The sequence below is a fragment of the Notamacropus eugenii genome, chromosome 6 (assembly GCF_028372415.1).
Source record: "Notamacropus eugenii isolate mMacEug1 chromosome 6, mMacEug1.pri_v2, whole genome shotgun sequence".
NCBI classification, from domain to species: domain Eukaryota; kingdom Metazoa; phylum Chordata; class Mammalia; order Diprotodontia; family Macropodidae; genus Notamacropus; species Notamacropus eugenii.
The window spans coordinates 222,431,318-222,449,582 of record NC_092877.1 but is presented as its reverse complement, the minus strand read 5'-3'; the positions used below and the strand labels follow the sequence as shown (position 1 = coordinate 222,449,582).

At 40.2% G+C, this 18,265-nt stretch overlaps 1 long non-coding RNA gene across 3 annotated transcripts in view; it reads left to right on the top strand.

Annotated features, from left to right (window-relative positions):
- The window catches only part of LOC140512694 (uncharacterized), a 58,661-nt gene extending 43,173 nt beyond the window's left edge, over positions 1 to 15,488 (top strand). For 2 of the 3 annotated variants that reach the window (XR_011969881.1, XR_011969880.1), the window contains one exon: positions 14,474 to 15,488. This is a non-coding gene — a long non-coding RNA (uncharacterized lncRNA). The remainder of the gene's footprint in view (positions 1 to 14,473) is intronic. The other variant, XR_011969882.1, reaches the window with a different exon arrangement.
- The last annotated feature ends 2,777 nt before the right edge of the window (positions 15,489 to 18,265 follow it).

Here is an 18,265-nt window from a genome sequence, read left to right as displayed (position 1 = left end):
ACAGTTTTGAACTCAAGAGGATGAGTCTTTCTGACTTTAGACCTGGCACTCTATCCACTGCATCATTTTTGTCACTAAATAACTAAACAGAAGGTTGAAAAATGACAAATCAGGTAGGTAATCTGCTTTTGAAATATCTGATTTGCCTTATTATAGGTCAAATATGATTGTATAAGCCTGAAGTTCCTACTCCTCTCTCTTCTACCTGCCTTAATTTTAGATCAGAAATGAAAGCTTATGACTTTTTTTTAACTGTAGACACAATCAAACAAAAGAAATTAAAAACTCATTTGTTACCATTTAGTTCATGCAAATCTTAAGTGTTTTTATGTAAACCGCTCTGAGCCATGTACTGGTGATATAATCTTATGACAAAAGACCATAAACAGATGTTCAGAGGATATTCAGCGGCATTAGGTTTCCAGAAAATGTGCTTAATATGCCTGGTTCTAGCATAAACACACCTTTTGATTACTCTGAGTGGATGATAGGTCAAAATTTCAAGGTCTGTCTAAAGTATGCATTACCTTGAGCACCTGTCATTAGCTAATTATAATGATTGACCTTGAAAGAACTGGGAGTTGATCACATGAATGGCAATTCAGCAATAGACTCTGTTACTAATATAGTCTAAAATGGAGAGAGAAGCATTAGGGATTAACAGTGGGTTATATTTCATGTACAAGGATGATATCCATATTGGGAATCAGTTGGTGGCAGGACAGGCTAGAGGGGGAACCATCAGGATCAGGAAACTAACCTGGAGTAGTGTAAGTGATCAAGGAGAGACCCATGTTGGGAGATGGTAGGAAGATGTATGGGTGATAATCAATTAAACATTTTTAAAATGCTCAGAGAAAAAAAAAAGCAGAAGAGGACATAAACAAAGAGAATACTTTTGCTACTATTTTATTTGATTTGTACTTCAAAAAGCTATACATGAAAGTTCATTTTTTCTTACATAATCTTCTTGTTCCTTTTGTATGCCAAACTGTCTGCATTTATTGATGATTGTTAAATTTATAATAAAAAAAGATGAAAGAAAAAGTTGGTGCAGGAGGTAAAGGAACAAGGTATTCTAATATCAGGCAATAAGAACAGTCAGATCAACAGATAGTGGCAGGGTGGGAGCAGAGGTCTCTAGGAGAGGAGTTAACGGTCCAGCCAGATGGATGAAGTAAAGCAGGAGAGTGTGGTAATGGAAAGTTGTTACAGACCTAGATAGGCAAGAGCTTGACATGAAGAAGGTATGACAGCAAGAAATGGGAGTCTAGACATAGGGACTATAGTCCCAGGGACTGTCCCAAGGACAAGTCTTTATTCCTGGGCTGGAGCAGTCAAAGAAAAGTGGGAATGTAGGCTTATTAGCAAAATAAATGGTTCTGGGACAGGGTCTCCTACTCGTTCGATTGTGTCTGACTCTGTATGACCTCATTTGGAATTTTTCTTGGCAAAGATACTGGAGTTGTTTTGTCATTTCTTTCTTTAACTCATTTACAGAAGAGGAGCTGAGGCAAATAGCGTTAGGTGACTTGTCCAGGGTCACACATCTAGTAGGTGTCTGAGTCTGGATTTGAACTCAAGAAAAGGAGTCTTCCTGCTTCTAAGTCCATTGCTCTGTCTACTGCACCACTCAGCTGCTCTGGAGTAGGTTTTAGGGTCTTCAAGATAGTGAATAAGGAATGATGGTACAATGTCGAACATGAAGATTCAATAGACAAGAGAAAATCCAGTTCCTAGAAAGAAAGTACAAAATCTGAGTGGAAACAGTAGCGGGGGCCACATGATGTTGAGGCATTTTGCTCTAATCTCCATTTCCTCTGTTTCCTTCATCTGTAGGCTTGTTTGGTTCCAGAACTAAGGTAGGACTATTTGGCTTTTAGGTGAGGGTGAATAGGCCCCATATGAAAAGAATTTCATTAAAGTAAACCAGAAGATGGAAAAAGAGCTCATTACAGATGTTTTGTTATTGATTTACTGGAAATAAGGGTATGTACTTTATATTGCTTTCCTCGGTGGTGACTGACTTACAATGACTCATTCCCAGGATCTCTTGGACAGTTCCTTTAATGACAATTCATGTGTGTTGCAAGATTATTGGCAGGGTTTGGGAGAGTGTTTGCTTGTACTTTGTCTATGGGAAGTAAATCAATCTGTACAGTTGAATTTGACAAATTATTAGGGGCCTATTATGGGCTTATTATGTGGTTAGTGACCCAAGTTGAACAACATCATATCTATTCTCAAGGAATTTACAATCTAGGATGGATACTACACAGCCAACAACTAGTTTACTTGCTAAACTATACCCTTTAAACTGCATGGTGCATCCTAAAATCAATTCAGCGATGGAAAAGGCTGAGTCAGGAGGTACTGAGTTTCTCTGCTAGGGACATTTTGAAGGAACAATAGTGCATGTGTGACCACTTGTTGGGACTGTCAGAGTGGGAATTCTTTTTCAGGAACAGGTTGAACTAAGAGGACTACTTTCAACTTTGAAATCCCTGTTTTCCCTGTTATTTGAGGAGAGAATGATCCTTTTCAGTTAAGTGCCATCAAGGAACGTTTCCTGGAGGAGGTGGTATCTAACTCAGGTCTTGTAGGAAAAGGAGGATTTTAACAGGTGTCAGTGCAGAGTGTGTGAATTTAAGGAACAAAAGATGACATGAGCAATGTGTGGAAATGATAGAGAGCAAAATAAATTTGAGAACTACAAATAGTCTGATTGGGCTGAAGCTTAATGTGCATGAAGTGGAGTGATATGATGGGTCTGAAGGAGTCGTTAGACCTTAAATTTGGGAAGTACCTTAAATACTGGGTTAATGAGTTTGTATATTTTTATTTAGGCAATAGAGAGTCATTGCTAGTTATTCAGCAGGACACTGACCTGATCAGATTTCAGTATAATTATTTTCGCAAATATGGATGGGGGAAAAGAATGGAGGGAGAGAGACATTAACGGAACTATGAGATCAATTTCATTAAACAGAGTATTAAGCACCTACTATGTGCTAGGTACTATGCTATGTTCCAGAGGTATAAAGACCACACTAAAGCAATTCCTATGCCCAAGAAACTTACATTCTACTGTGATAAGGGTCTGAAACAGGTCGTGGGCTGTGTTTGGGGTTTGGAGGATAGTGACAAATACTATGGAGATAGAATTAGCAGGATTTGGCACCAAGGTGTTAAAGGTAGAGAGCGGTTAGGGTCATAGGTGGTCCTAAGGGTTTGAACCTGGGTGACCAGTTAGATGCTCCTGCCTTCAAGAGAAATAAGAAAGTTGAGAGGTGGCTGTGTGGGTTTGAGAATGACTTCAGTTTGGGATGTGTTGAATCTGAGGTGCTTGTAAGATGCAGATAGACATGCCTAGCTTACATTTGTAAATAGGGGACTCAGGTTTTGGAAGGCATCTGCATAGAATGACAATTGAAGCTGTAGGAGCAGGTAAGGACAAGATGTAAAGGTGAGGAACAGATGAGGATTGCCAGGGAGAATAGTACACCAAGGATAGTGAAGCTGAGGGGAGTGGGAAGAAAATAAACCATCAAAGGAAACTGAGAAGAAGAGGTTAAATGACTAAGAGGAGAACTAGGAGAGATGTAGCAAGAAGGAAGGGATGCCTTCAATGTCTCATGTTACAGAAAGGTCAAGGATGGTGAGGACTGAGAAACGGCCATTAGACTTCTCAATTGAGAGTCATTATTAATCTTGGAGAGACCAAATTCAGGATATTAGTGAGGAAGAAAACTAGATTGCAAAGGTTTAGGAATGAATGGGTGATAAGGAAAAAGCAATTATTTATTTTGGAAGGAGAACTTTTGATTTCAGTTTCCTACTGAGGAAACATCCTCTACCAGTACAAATATTAGCTAATCAGTAAGCATTTATGAAGGACCTACTATGTACCAGAACTGTACTAAGTTCTGGGATACAAAAAGGAGCAAAAAATTAGTCCCAGCCCTCATGGAGCTTATTATATAGTGAGGGAAACAACATGTCTACAAATATATACAATGCAAGCTATATACAGGATAAATAGGAAGTAATTAACAAAGGGAAGACATTAGCCTTAAGAGGGGTTGGGGAAGGTTTCCAGATACATTACCTACTGTGCAATTTGTACTCAAAGAGAGTTTCTGGGGACAGTGAAAGGTTGACTTATTTGTTCAAAGCCAGTGTATGTTCCTGAGTGTGCAGGATTTGGATCTGGAACTTCCTTTCTCTAAGGCTAGCTGTCTGCCCACTTTGACAAGCTGCTGCTGATTTATGAGCATGGACTATTGTCTAGAAATTTAGTTTTGAAAGTGAGGATAGATAGGAAAATAACTTGAGGCTACAGCAGGGTCAAGGGATGACAGGCATTTAGTCTACCAGGCAGTCTCATTTAGATCATGCTCCAATTCAGCTTTCATGTTAAATGATAACTTCTGACTGAAATGAAACAAATTCTGACTGAACTAAGCCACAAATTATATATCCTAAGCCAATTCAACAAGTGTTTATCAAGCACCTCTCTTGTGTAGAGCACTTGAAAAATAAACTCCGCCTGAATTTGAGATTAATTCTTTGTTATAAACATATGTCATGAGCTTTGGTTAGTTACCAGTTTGTCTCAACTTTCATTTCTTCATTTTAGAAGTGAGGAATGGACAAGAATCCTAAGTTTAAAAATATTTCCTTATGTTTAACAAAAAAAAAAAAATGAAAAAAATGAATTAAGTAGAAGACCCTTACCCTGTCCACAAGATTTCATTCCCCTTTATAGGAAAACTCAATGTGTGGAATTTTCTTTAACGATCTTTCAAAGTACTTGATCATCTATAGGTATGCTTTCCTAGAAGCTCTCAAAAGTGGCTGGCAGTAGAAATAGGAACCCAGGTCATCTACTTGACTCAACTACATGCAAAATTGCCAACTGTGCTCACAGTAAGGTGTTTGGGATCCAAGTACCTTAGAGAGATCATACGATTCCACCTTCCTCTCTCTGTTAGACTATTTGTAAGAAGGGATTTTTTAGCTATTGTAAATTCTGTAGCAGAATATAAAGTGATGCATGAATATGTAATTGCAGTCATCATCAGTTTATATCCCCTTCTTCAGAAAGTATCATTTTATTCATTGAGGGGACAATGAAGGGGTGATCAGAAATCGTTTGAGGTAAAAGGCATTTCATACATCAACAGATTAATCTTAGACCTTTTCCTTCCATTTGCTTTTCCTTCTGCCTCCTCCAGTAAAAATTAAAATAGTTTCTACATATCTGCTTTCACTTTACAAACATTGTGCTTGTTTCTGTCTGTTCCACCCCTGAGCTCCCCCACCCTGCTCCCATCATGCCTACCAGTTGAAAGCAATCTTTGCCTCTTTGCTTTCACCATATCTTGTTGCCTAGACTTCTCTTATGCATCTAACTCTCCTTTATATTTATATTTTTCTCCTTTCATTTTTTGTTATAGGGGAATTCGTTTAGATGAGGAGGGGATGGTATTAGGAAATTCTGGTGATAGAAAAACAAAATATATTAATAAAATTATTAAAAGAACCAAGCAGATATAGATATCAAATAGATCTTTCAAGCCCTTGCTCATACGTTACCTCCTTCCTGAATTTTCCCTGATCTCTCTAGGGAGAGAGGCACTGCTCTGTGGTGGAACCAGCCCTGGTCTCAGGGTTAGATACTCTAGGTTTAAGTGCCCATTCAGCCTCTTACTAGCCATATTAATTCTTTATGCCCTAGTCTATAAAATGGACGCTGTAATAACATTTACACCCTAGAGTTACAAGAAATGCTATCTGTGAGTTATTATTCTTGATCTCCTCTGCTGGACCCTTTTCTGCTGCCATACCTTAAGTATGGCATTCTTCTTACCTGAAGCCTTCTTTCATTATTTTCCAATTACATTTTAATCTAGCATAGGCTATTCTTGGGAGTTTTATAGACCACTTACCCCAGGCAGCCGGGAGTCTGAAGCCTCTGGTCTAGTATTAGATCAGGAGTCTGGAAGAACTGGGTTCAGATGCCCACTAAGGGCCACTTAACAGCATTATAATTATGGACAAGTCACTTAACGTGGCCGAGCCTTAGTTTCTTTACCTGTAAAAAGGGTGTGAGTAATAATGAATGCAGTATCTATCTCTTAGGATAATTGCCAGATTTAAATTATGTGAAGTATATAAAACACTGCAAACTCTAAAGTTCTATAGAAATGCCAATTTTTATTCCTTCTCTGTGCATAGGGATTAGCCTTTTATTGGGGGTCAAGTGGGGTAGGAAGGAGGGGAGAGATGTTACACATGTTGTCAGAACTGAAGGCTTTTGCAACTAAGAAAATAAGAATTTTAGTACTTTCCTGGAACTGTTGGGTAAAAGCTTCCTACTTAGGTCTCACAGTACAAGCTAGTAAATAGTTTCTTGCTCAGTGTTTTCTGTTGTAACTGTTGCTTAGGAAAGTAGGGTTATATTGCGTGTAAGTGAAGAATGAGTAATAGATGCCCTTGTGAATAACATATTAGTGGTTGTATAATATATAATAATCTTTACATGGAGACTGCTTTACTATAAAAACAATCATCTCTGTACAAATTGTCTCAATAGTTTTATTGTGATTGCTTCAGATCAAGGATCAAATTTAGTTACACAAGTGGCTGGTAAGAAAGGTACTTGTTACTACATGGGCAGTGGCTTGCCAAATCTTGATTTTTTCCAGCTATGCTTCTGTGGCTGATGATGGCTATTTTAAGAAAGTATGCAGATATTAAAAGAAACAGATAGCAGGGAAATGATGCCCATTTCCTTTTCTTGGGAGTGGGGAGGTTGATGACAGAGTCCTGCATTATATATAATTATGTCTGGGGAAAATTATCAAATCATGATGATTTTTGTGTTTTCATTGGAAAAGCCACAGGCATAGAAAATTTCAGAGTAATTTATAAGCAGTTTTCACATTATGCATTACTCAGAGGAAATGGCTCTTAGATGCCGGAGACATAACCACAGTGGGGCAATGGAGATTCTTCATAGAATTTAGAGAGTGACAAACAGCATTGGGCTGGGCAGGCTTCTAATCTCCCTGACTGGCAAATCGTTGTTCCTGTTGAAGTCTCTTCAGAAGCTTAGAAGCTTCATGGTATCCTGAGGCACACTTCCATGCCTCGTGGTACAACCTAGATGCCCTTTCCCCCTTCCGTCATGGTCTTCCCATCCTGCACTGCTACTTTGCCCAGATAAAAAAATTGCTAGTTATGGCTCAGTTCATTGCAAATGAGCCTGAACCATTCTTCATTTCCTACATGTTGCCCTTGGTTCTTAGCTAATGGTGTGCAAAGCAATAGATCAGTTTTAGAAAAGGACTAATGTAAAATTAGTGATGTATGAGCTTTATTTCTGATTGTCTCAGTCTTATTGGCAGCTAGGTAGTACAGTGGAAAGAACTCTGGACATGGGATCAGGAAGACCTGAGTTCAAGTCTGGCCTCAGACACTTAGTAGCTGAGTCATCTTGGGCATATCTCTTAATTGCTCCCTGCCTCAGTTTCTTTAACTGTGAAATGGGGATATTACCTACCACCCTGATGTTATTGAAAGGATAAAGTGAGGTAATATTGATTGGTAAAGTGATTTGCAAAACTTAAAATTATATAAATACTAACTACTATTGTTAGTGAATTTGACCATGATATGAAATCAATTTTTTTACTTTACTTTTTTTACTTTGGAAGTTTCTCTTCTTCCTTTTATCCTTTATAGTAGTTTACATACTTCACATATAGAGTAACTTGCACGTAGTTTGATGAGTTGAATTCCTATGTTCAAAAAGAAGTTTTCATTAAACATTCTACTATGCATAAAATACCAGTAATAGACAAAATGAACAATTGTCCCTGTTTTTCAGGAGCTAAATTCAAGAGTTGAATTGGAACCCATTTCAACTTCCTGGGGAGAGTCAATTGTTAAATTTTCAGTGGAAATCAGCAGATGCTACAAATCAGAGCTTAATTTATTGTTCTCTTGGTTATCTAGACTCAAGAAAGTGGTAGAGAAAATGTTAATAATGCATATAAAACTTAAAATTGTGTCATGAATGTTTTCCCCCAGAGAGGTAGTTGTTATTCACCAGTGCACCACTGAACACTTATATTGTACTGAAGAGATGTATTTACATGAATCAATAACATATAATTCCAGGAGCTATGAACATGAGGAAAAGCTTCCTATATGAGATGGCCCATGACCTTGAAAGAGTATAAGAATTCTCAGAAGTAGAATTTATTCCAGGCAAGAGGGCCAGCCTGTGTAATGGCATGGAGGTGGGAGATGGTATAATGGATTTGGGTAACAGCCAGCAGGCTAATTTGGTTAGAAGAAGGTCATACTCTGGAATAAGCCTGGAAAACATAGAGATAGTCTGGAGATAGTTTGTGAAGGTCTTTAAATACCAAACCAAGGAGCTGTAATTTTGTCCTAGAGGCAAAAAGGAACCCTAAAGCTTCTTAGGCAGGAAATGGTATGAGCTTTCAAAAGATCACTTTGCTTGCTGTATGGAGGATGAATTGAAGAGGTGACAGACATATAGGAAAGAGACAAATTAGGAGGGTGATACAGTCATCCAGATGAGGGGTGATAAGGGCCTAACTAGAGTGGTGATCACATACGTGAAGAGATGAATAGACGGGAGATATGCTGTGGAGGTTGAATTGGTAAGACTTCCCAATTAACTGGTTATGGGGGGAGGTGAGGGAAAATTATAATTTTGAGGATCACATGGAGGTTGTGAATCTGAGTAACAGCAAAGGAGCACAGAATTAGAATTTGATAATTGGAAGGGACCTTCCCAACCCAACCCAAAGGGATCCCCTCTACAACAAACTCAAGAATGTGGTTATCCAGCTTCTACTTGAAGACCTCCAAGTAGGGAGAGTTCATCACTTCTAGGGGCAAGTCATTTAATTTCTAGACATCCATAATTGTTAAGAAGTGTTTTCTGATATTAATTCCAAATTGACCACTTTGCAATTTCATTCCATTGCTCCTGGTTTGGTTCTCTGGGCCCAAACAGAACAAGTTTAATTCCCCCTCTATATGACAGGCCTTCAAATACTTGAATACACCATGTGAATGTTACCATGACTCTTCTTTTGTCGAGGTAAAATGTACTGTTCCTCAAGGAACTTCCATGGACTCATGGGACTCTACCATCCTGGTTGCACTCCTCTGAAAACTCCAGCTCATCAATATCCAGCTTAAGCTGTAAGAGTCCCAGAACTGAAGACAGCACTGCAAATGAGGTTTGATGAAGGCAGGATACAATGGGATATTTATTCCCCTATTTCTATTTCTTTTAATGCATCCCAAGAATTCATTTGCATTTCTAGCTCTCACATAATACTACTAATTCTTACTGAGCTTTCAGTTCACTAAAATACCCAGATCCTTTTCATAACAACTACTCTCTGTCTCCCCTATCTTATGTGTGTGAATGTTATTTTTTGCGCGCAAGTGTGGCTTTACATTTGTCATATTGAATTTCCTCTCTTATTAGATTTAGCTCAGTGTTCTAACCTGTCAAGATCCTTTTGTCATCTAGTGAGTTAGTTATCTCTCCCAGCTTTATGTCATCTGAATATTTGACGAATGTATCATTTATGCCTTTATCCGTGACAGTGACAAAGACATTGTGAATTGATAAGATGCCTACATCAGACACAGATTCATGGAGAGGAAGGCAGGTGTAGGCAGGGGAAATAAGAAACTTTTTCTTTTGCACATGTTGAGTTTGAGATGCCTTCAGGACAACAGGTGTAGCTGTCCACTAAGCAATGGAACTGGTGAAACTGATGAGAGAATGGAGGCTAGATAGGAAGGCATCTGCATAGAGTTGATGATAACAATAAGTATAATTTTTATGAGATCACTAAGAAAAAAAATGACTAGAGAAGACGGCCCAACACTGCCTAAGCCTAAAACAGAGTGGTTAAGACAGGTAGGAGATAAACTAGGGCAGAGCAGTATCAAAAGACACAAGACAGGAGGAGATAGTGCCCAGGAACAGGTAATAGTCATCAGGGTCAGATACTACAAAGACATCAGGAAAGATGGAGAGTGAAAACAGATCCCTTTGATAACCTTGGTAAGCACAGTTTTAGTGTGTGGAACCATAGGGTTGGATGTTAGAGGAAAGAAGAAAGCAGCCAGTTTGTATAGACAATTGTTTTTCTAGGATTTGACTGTGAAAGGCATGAATAATATGGAACAGTGTCTTAAAGGGGAAGAAGGCCCAAGTGGAATCTTTTAAAGTATCAGAGGCACCTGAGCATGTTTGTGGGCATCAGGGAAGGAGTCATAGACAAGGAGAAGTTAAAGACTAGGAAAGAGAAGTCATTGAAGGAAATAAGATTCTAGAAGAGATAGAGATGAATCAAAGACAGAAGTAGAGGGGTTGGCATTAACCAGGAGAAAAGCCACCTTTTTTCTCAGAGATGACAAGAAATGCTAAGAGGTGACCATGCTGAGGGGGTGTTTAGGTGTAGAATAGAGAAAAATGAAGTAATATTTGATGGCCTCTGATTTTTCTGCAAAGCATTATAAGGAAGCTCATTTCTCAGCGGATGTGGGAGACCTGAGAGAAAGTAAGAATAGCCTGTGTGGGTAGCGTGATCGTCAGTCTGGGAGGAATCAAAGTGCTGCTGTTTCAGAGTAATAGCTCTATGGAGAGTAGATTAAGTCAATTTTTAGTAGATTCAGTCAGAATGATTCCTTAAGCACCATTCAATGCACATGATCAGAAACAGTTAGATGGTATGGGTAGCCCAGGGTTGGGGTTTGGCAAAGCATAAGTGGCAACAGGACAATGGGCCAAGAGATTCAAGGTTAGAGGTCATTGTGTAATTGAACTGATTGACTATGACTAGCGTAGAGTTAGGGATATTGACGTCCTAGGAAAGCAAGAAGTGATAGAGTGACAGGTGGTGATAATGAGGATGCACAATAGATTTAGGAAAGAGGGAGAGGTGGAAAGATAAAAGATTGTTGTCAGAAAGAGGAATTTCAGAATTCTGAATCATGGAGGCAGAACAGCTTTCAGTGATGGTAAGATCAAGGATATGATATGCTTCTGAGGTAGAATGAAGACACAGGTCAAAAGTCTGAGGGTCTGGCCCTGGGTCTAATCCTAGACATGCTCTAGAGACCTGATGTTCCTGATGTTTGAGGTTCTAGTGCTCATCAGGGACCTGAAAATGAGAAGATTTGTGTCTGAAGAACTGATCCTGGGAGGTATCAGGTCAAGATAATGCTGTCTGGTTGGGTACAGGTGGTAGCTGATCACCAGCCTAGTTGTGATTGACCATCTCTGGTTTCAAGAAGGGGCAAAAGTGAAAAGATTCAAATGCTCCAGATACTAGACTTTTTGCCAACAAGAGAATCACAGAGTTTCATTAATAATGATGGTTTTCTTTCTTCCTTTTCTCTTCCTTACTTTGCTTATACTCGTGCCTTGGACAGACCCTCTTTCTCCCAGAAATGTTATAGCTTTGAGAGTCACTGCTACTTCTGTCAGGTTGCTGGTAATGGGACACTGTGCAAGGGCAGAGCAGTAGTAGATTCCATGGTAGTAGTTTCCCATTGTGTAGAGTGAGTCTCTAAATGTAGTCCCTGAAGTTAAGCCATTGAAGTTCTGGGCTGACTGGTGGTTGCTTTGGCATCCTTCCCATGAATTAAGGCAGGTTATCAGGAGACTTTGGAACAATAGATTAGGGCTGGAGGGGAGAAGGCCTCCAAATCTAATGTCTGAATGGGGTGCAGGCTAAAAAAAATAGGAGAGTAAGAAGTTTGCATATATCTGATTCAAACGTTAATGGATGTTGCCCATCTAAAAGATGCTGCTCCTTGCTGAGCATTTACTGAGTACGTGAATTCAAGCTGTATAGATTGATGCATGACTGGCAGTGCCTTCCAAGCTGATTGCATGCATGGCCTGTCCTTTGGATAGCAAATGCGCCTAATGGCTGCAGGGCACACTGTTAATGTGAGGCCCTGTCTTTTAACTGTCTGATGAACTGATGGTTTTGCTCCAAAGAAGCCATTCTGGGTTGGAATTCTTCATGTCAGAATTACAGCTGTCTGTGGCTTTGCTGTCTCTTACCCTGTGTGGTTACCAACATCAATATTACCATGGCTTATTATTCTCCAATGTGCTTTTAAAGCATCCATTCTAATTGACTTGTACTCCTGCATCCGTCTTCAATTTGTAACACCTGGTGACATCCCTTTTCATCATGGGACCAACTCAGGGCCCCAAGATGCCACAAGCACAGCTAGAGTGTCTGTAGATTGACGACGCCTCTAAGCCTGATTTATGGGGTCCTTACCCTGTCTGTGCCAAGTTCAGGATCTGAATTCTTGTTGCATTTATTGTCAGTACCCAACAGGGTGGCCCTCAATCATTTTCTGATTGTTTTCTGTGTTTCCAGTTTTCATATTTTCTTCTTAACTAAAATACACATTTGTTGAATGCAGGGGCTAAACTTATACCTTTTTCACAAGCCTGCCCTCTCCCTCCCACCCCCCAGGTCTTAGCATGTTCTGAGTCCTCAACAAACATTTGGAGGATTAATACACATTCCCTAAAATGAAAACAGTGTCTTTTGTCTCCCTGTAATACAACACCTAGGTTCTTCCTCTAGCCTCCTTGCCTCTTTAAAATACCCAGTAGGGCTGGGAATAGGAAACATGATGGAATGGATCAAATTCCTTTTTATTTTCTTTTTCTTTTTCTAACCTAATTACTAGTTAAGAATTTTAAGTGCCTTGTAAATTCCCAAATATGCATTTATTGCTGAACACAAATGAATATAAGTGCTAGTTTGGACATGAGGATGATTCTGTTTAAATGCTTCTCAGCACCGTTAGTAGTGCCCAGGAAGGAACACTATATATGCCTTTGTCTTTGTACAGCTGCCACCAATGGGGCTATCAGTTAATCTTTTGATCAAAGTCACCTTGGTTGGACTGATAGGACAAAATTAAGAATATCACTTTATTTTATTCTGCCATGTAAATTGCTCTCTGATGAGTATGGTATTTTGTTATCAACAGTGGAAGCAGCAGACCAAATGTTTGGGCACCTATGTGACACAGTGGATAGAGCTCTGGGCCTGGAGTCAGGAAGTACTGAGTTCAAATTTGGCCTTAACTGTATGTCTCTGGGCAAGTCACTTAACCTCTGTCTGCCTCAGTTTCCTCATCTGTAAAATGGGGATAATAATAGCACCTACCTTATAGGATTATTCTGAGGATCAAATGTGATGAGCACAGTGCCATGAACATAGTGAGTGCTATAAAAATGTTAGCTAGCTATTGTTACTACTACTACTACTACTACTACTACTACTACTACTACTACTACTGAAGTAGTAGTAAAGCCTTGTGGATCATGGAACATCAATACAGATTAATGCTGATGGGGGAACTTCTCTTATTCTTGGACCATGGCTCATTTAAGGATGTGCAGACTGTCCCTTTGGGGTAGCAGCAGCTGACCCCAGTGTTTGTATTGGTAGCAAAGGACAGACTGGATGCAAATTCATCAAGTTTAAGGGTCTTCAGCAAGCCATGAATGGGACAAAAAAAGAACTTTTAGCAACTAGCTGCTGTGAGTTAACCCTTTGCCATTGTGGACTATCTGAGCCTGAGACTACTTTTCCCTGGCCTCTGGGTATACTTGTGGGACAGTGTGTCACCAGCTTCTTGGGTGGGTGGGTAGGGGATGTTTTGTACCAATTGTTCTCATTGTACATCTTAGCAAATATCCCTTTGTAAAAGCTATAAAGCTTAATGAATAAACTGATTTTTAACTGACAATCTTGGAAAGGTGAAGCATATTAGTGAAGGTTTGAGCTGATGGCATTGGAGAATCACCCCAGTTGTACCCCTAGATCCTGAAAGGAAAATGTAGCCTTACTGTGGGACCAGATGCTCATGTGTGGTAATAGGAACTGAATTAGAATCCCCAGAATTTCTCTCGGTCACACTTGTCTCATGTCCAACCCAGCCTGCTGCCTTCTGGGATATTATCTCTCTTGGAAAGAGTAAGTCCAGTAGACAAGTGTCCAAACTTTTACTTTTATTTCTTCTTTACTCATAGAATTACTACTGAGGGACCTCAGTTATCCTGTCCATCCCAGTGCAACTTTATCTGAGATCACATACCTGTCAGTTGTTCTCCAGTCTCTGCTTGAAGGCTTGAAAGGAGGAAGAATTTCCATCATAATCCATTCCACTTTGGGACGTCTCTAATTGTTAGAAGGCTTTTTTCCCCCTGACATCAGATCTCAATTTACCTCTTCTGCTTCTTCCCATTTCTATGCGTTCTGATCTCTGATGGTCAAACAGAATGTCTAATCCCTCTCTGATTACAATGCTTCAAATACTTGAAAAGAGTTATTGTGTCTATTCTGAATCTTTTTTTTTCCAGAGTGAAATCCTGTTCCTTCATCTGACCTCCACATGACATGGACTTGTGATCTTCAGGATAGGCATCTACTGAAGATGTAAAAAACACTTTGCAAAATTTAAAGTGCTAAGTAAATGTGACCTATGATTATGATTGTCATGATTTTTATAGTAATGCTATTTATATGCTTTGTTTCCTTATTGGGTGGAACTAGAATCTATGCAGAATTGGTTAAAATTGACATGGGAACTGCCCTCCAAGGACTTCCAGTGGAAAAAGACAACCTACTCCTTGATGCAGTGATAGCCATTTATAATATGTAGTAGAAATAGGAATTTTGCTTAGACAGAAATCAGCAAAAGAACTTTCAAAATAGAGCTTCTGGTTTTGTCATTTCACAGTAACTGTGATCAGTTCTAAGAATAGGAGGGACAGAAGTCTGTGTCACAAGTTCTTTTAAATGGGGAAGGCTTTGTGGATTTGTTCGATGATTGGGTTGTTGTAGTAGACCCCTAATTGGTTTCTCTGCCTTAAATCCCTCTGTTCTCCAATCCAGCCTTCATTCAGCTGTTAAAGTGATAATTATTAAATGGGAGGTCTGACCATGTCATTCCCCTGCTCAGTAAATTCCTATTACCGCTAGCATCAAATATAGACTCCACTGTTTCAGACCCTTTACAACCTGGCTTCGAGTTACCCCTCCAGGTTTTTGCACATTACTCCTCTTCATAAACTGACCTTCTTACTATTCTTTGCACTTGCAATTCAATCTTTGTTTTCTGTTCCTTTGCGCAGGTTCTCTTCCATACTTGGGATATGTTACCTCCTTGACCCTACCTTTTAGAATCTCTGTTTTTCTTTAAAGTCCAGCTCAGATGCCACTTCCTACATCAGGACCTTACTGTTGCCTCCAGTCCTACTTCCTTCCCTCTCCCCAAATTGCCTTGTATAGCATGCATATGTAAAGCATGTGTATACTTTCTGTAGATTTATAGGATTACATGTTTTCTTCCCCAATAAAATGAAAGCTACACTAGAGCAAAGATTCTTTTTTTTGTTTTGTTTTGTATCTCCGGCGCCTCGTGTAGTAGAGCTTGGCATGTAGCAGGTACGTAACAAGTGATTGTTAATTCATTGCTGCCTAAGTTCAGGGAGTTTTGATGAAGCTGATATAGAGAGCGCTCTAAATGCCCAGAGGAAGTATAGAGCAGAAAACCTAAAAGGTATCTTAAGTAGGGATTTTATCTGTGGGTGGTACTTAGTACTAAGTGTCAATAACTTTATGTGAACTGGATTAAGGGACTGAAGGTCCACAGTTCTATCAAAGATTAGAGAATCCTGGGATGGAGTCTGGAGGGTACAGAAGTTTGGTGAGCTGTGAGCAAATTTGTGTAGATTCAACATGAGTAGTATACATTGAATTTTCATTTTCATTTTCACTCTTTTAAGGAGATGACTGATGGATTCTTTTTTTTTCCACTTTACCATCTAGTTATAAAAGATCTGGGCAATTTTATGATTTCTTAAGTTATAATTTCCAGGTTCTTTTCTTTTCTTTCTTTCTTTTTGGTCACGGCTTTCAAGAAATCTGATGATTCCTAAAAGCTCTTTTATTGACCTATTTTCCAAGTCAGTTTTTAAATAACACTTTATAGTTTCGTTCATTTTTCCATCTTTTGATTTTTTTGAATATTTCTTGTTGTCTCATGGAATTTTTAACTTCTAGTGGTTTTTTTCCCCATTCAGATTTTCAAGGGTAAAGTTTTGATATCCTGCACTAAGCAGTTAGTCCTCCTTCCAAGATATTTCTACAAGACTTTCAGTTATTCGGGGCGGAGCCAAGATGGCGGAGTAGAAAGACGCACATACACATAGCTCTGAACCCACAACCCATAGAATGGCTACAGGGAAGTAACTCACGGCGAATTCCGCACCCAGAGGCCACGGAACATTGGAGCGAGGGAGATTTCTGTTCCAGAGAGACCTGCAAACCTCTCGCGGGGGGTCCTTCGCACTGCGGACTGGGCGCCGGGACTGGGAGCTGAGTGCAGCCCTGCCGCGGCCGCGGCACCGAGAGGAAAAGATCCGAGCAGGCTTCACAGACAGGATCTCCAGCGGCCACGCGGGTCCCTCCACCCACAGAGGGATCTGCAAACCTCTCGCAAAAGGTCCGTCGCGCTGCAGACACAAAGCCCAGCCCAGACCTGCTGCGGCCACGGCTGCGGCACCGAGAGAAACAGATCCGAGCAGGCTTCAGGGACGGGATCTCCAGCGGCCGCACAAGTCCCTCCACCCACAGGTGACAGGGGTGGGTGAGAGAGTCTCTTTGGCGGGTCGAGAGGGGAGTGGGGTGCCCCCATAATTCAGACCCCCCCCCGGGAGGTAGAAGCTGAGAGGCGGCTGCAGACAGGGGCTCCCCAAGCCGGCGGGAGCCTGAATCTATTGCGGAAGGTCTGCGCATAAAGCCCCTGAGGGAACTGAGCCTGAGAGGTGGCCCTGCCCCGACCTCAGCACCAGAACATAATCTCATACTGAATAGCAGCCCTGCCCCCGCCAAAAGCCCTGAGGCTGGAAGCAGCATTTGAATCTCAGACCACAAACACGGGCTGGGAGGATCAGGAGGTGAGGTGGGTGTGAGGAAAATATTCAGAGGTCAAGTCACTGGCTGGGAAAATGCCCAGAAAAGGGAAAAGAAATAAGACTATAGAAGGTTACTTTCTTGGCGAACAGGCATTTCCTCCCTTCCTTTCTGATGAGGAAGAACAATGCTTACCATCAGGCAAAGACACAGAAATCAAGGCTTCTGTGTCCCAGCCCACCCAATGGGCTCAGGCCATGGAAGAGCTCAAAAAGAATTTTGAAAATCAAGTTAGAGAGGTGGAGGAAAAGCTGGGAAGAGAAATGAGAGACATGAAGTCAAAGCATGAACAGCAGATCAGCTCCCTGCTAAGGGAGACCCAAAAAAATGTTGAAGAAATTAACACCTTAAAAACTAGCCTAACTCAATTGGCAAAAGAGGTTCAAAAAGCCAATGAGGAGAAGAATGCTTTCAAAAGCAGAATTAGCCAAATGGAAAAGGAGATTCAAAAGCTCACTGAAGAAAATAGTTCTTTCAAAATTAGAATGGCACAGATGGAGGCTAATGACTTTATGAGAAACCAAGAAATCACAAAACAAAACCAAAAGAATGAAAAAATGGAAGATAATGTGAAATATCTCATTGGAAAAACAACAGACCTGGAAAATAGATCCAGGAGAGACAATTTAAAAATTATGGGACTACCTGAAAGCCATGATCAAAAGAAGAGCCTAGACATCATCCTTCATGAAATTATCAAGGAAAACTGCCCTGAGATTCTAGAACCAGAGGGCAAAATAAATATTCAAGGAATCCACAGAACACCGCCTGAAAGAGATCCAAAAAGAGAAACTCCTAGGAACATTGTGGCCAAATTCCAGAGTTCCCAGGTCAAGGAGAAAATACTGCAGGCAGCTAGAAAGAAACAATACAAGTATTGTGGAAATACAATCAGGATAACACAAGATCTAGCAGCCTCTACATTAAGGGATCGAAGGGCATGGAACAGTATATTCCAGAAGTCAAAGGAACTAGGACTAAAACCAAGAATCACCTACCCAGCAAAACTGACTATAATACTTCAGGGGAAAAAATGGTCTTTCAATGAAATAGAGGATTTTCAAGTATTCTTGATGAAAAGACCAGAGCTGAAAAGAAAATTTGACTTTCAAACACAAGAATGAAGAGAACCATGAAAAGGTGAACAGCAAAGTGAAGTCATAAGGGACTTACTA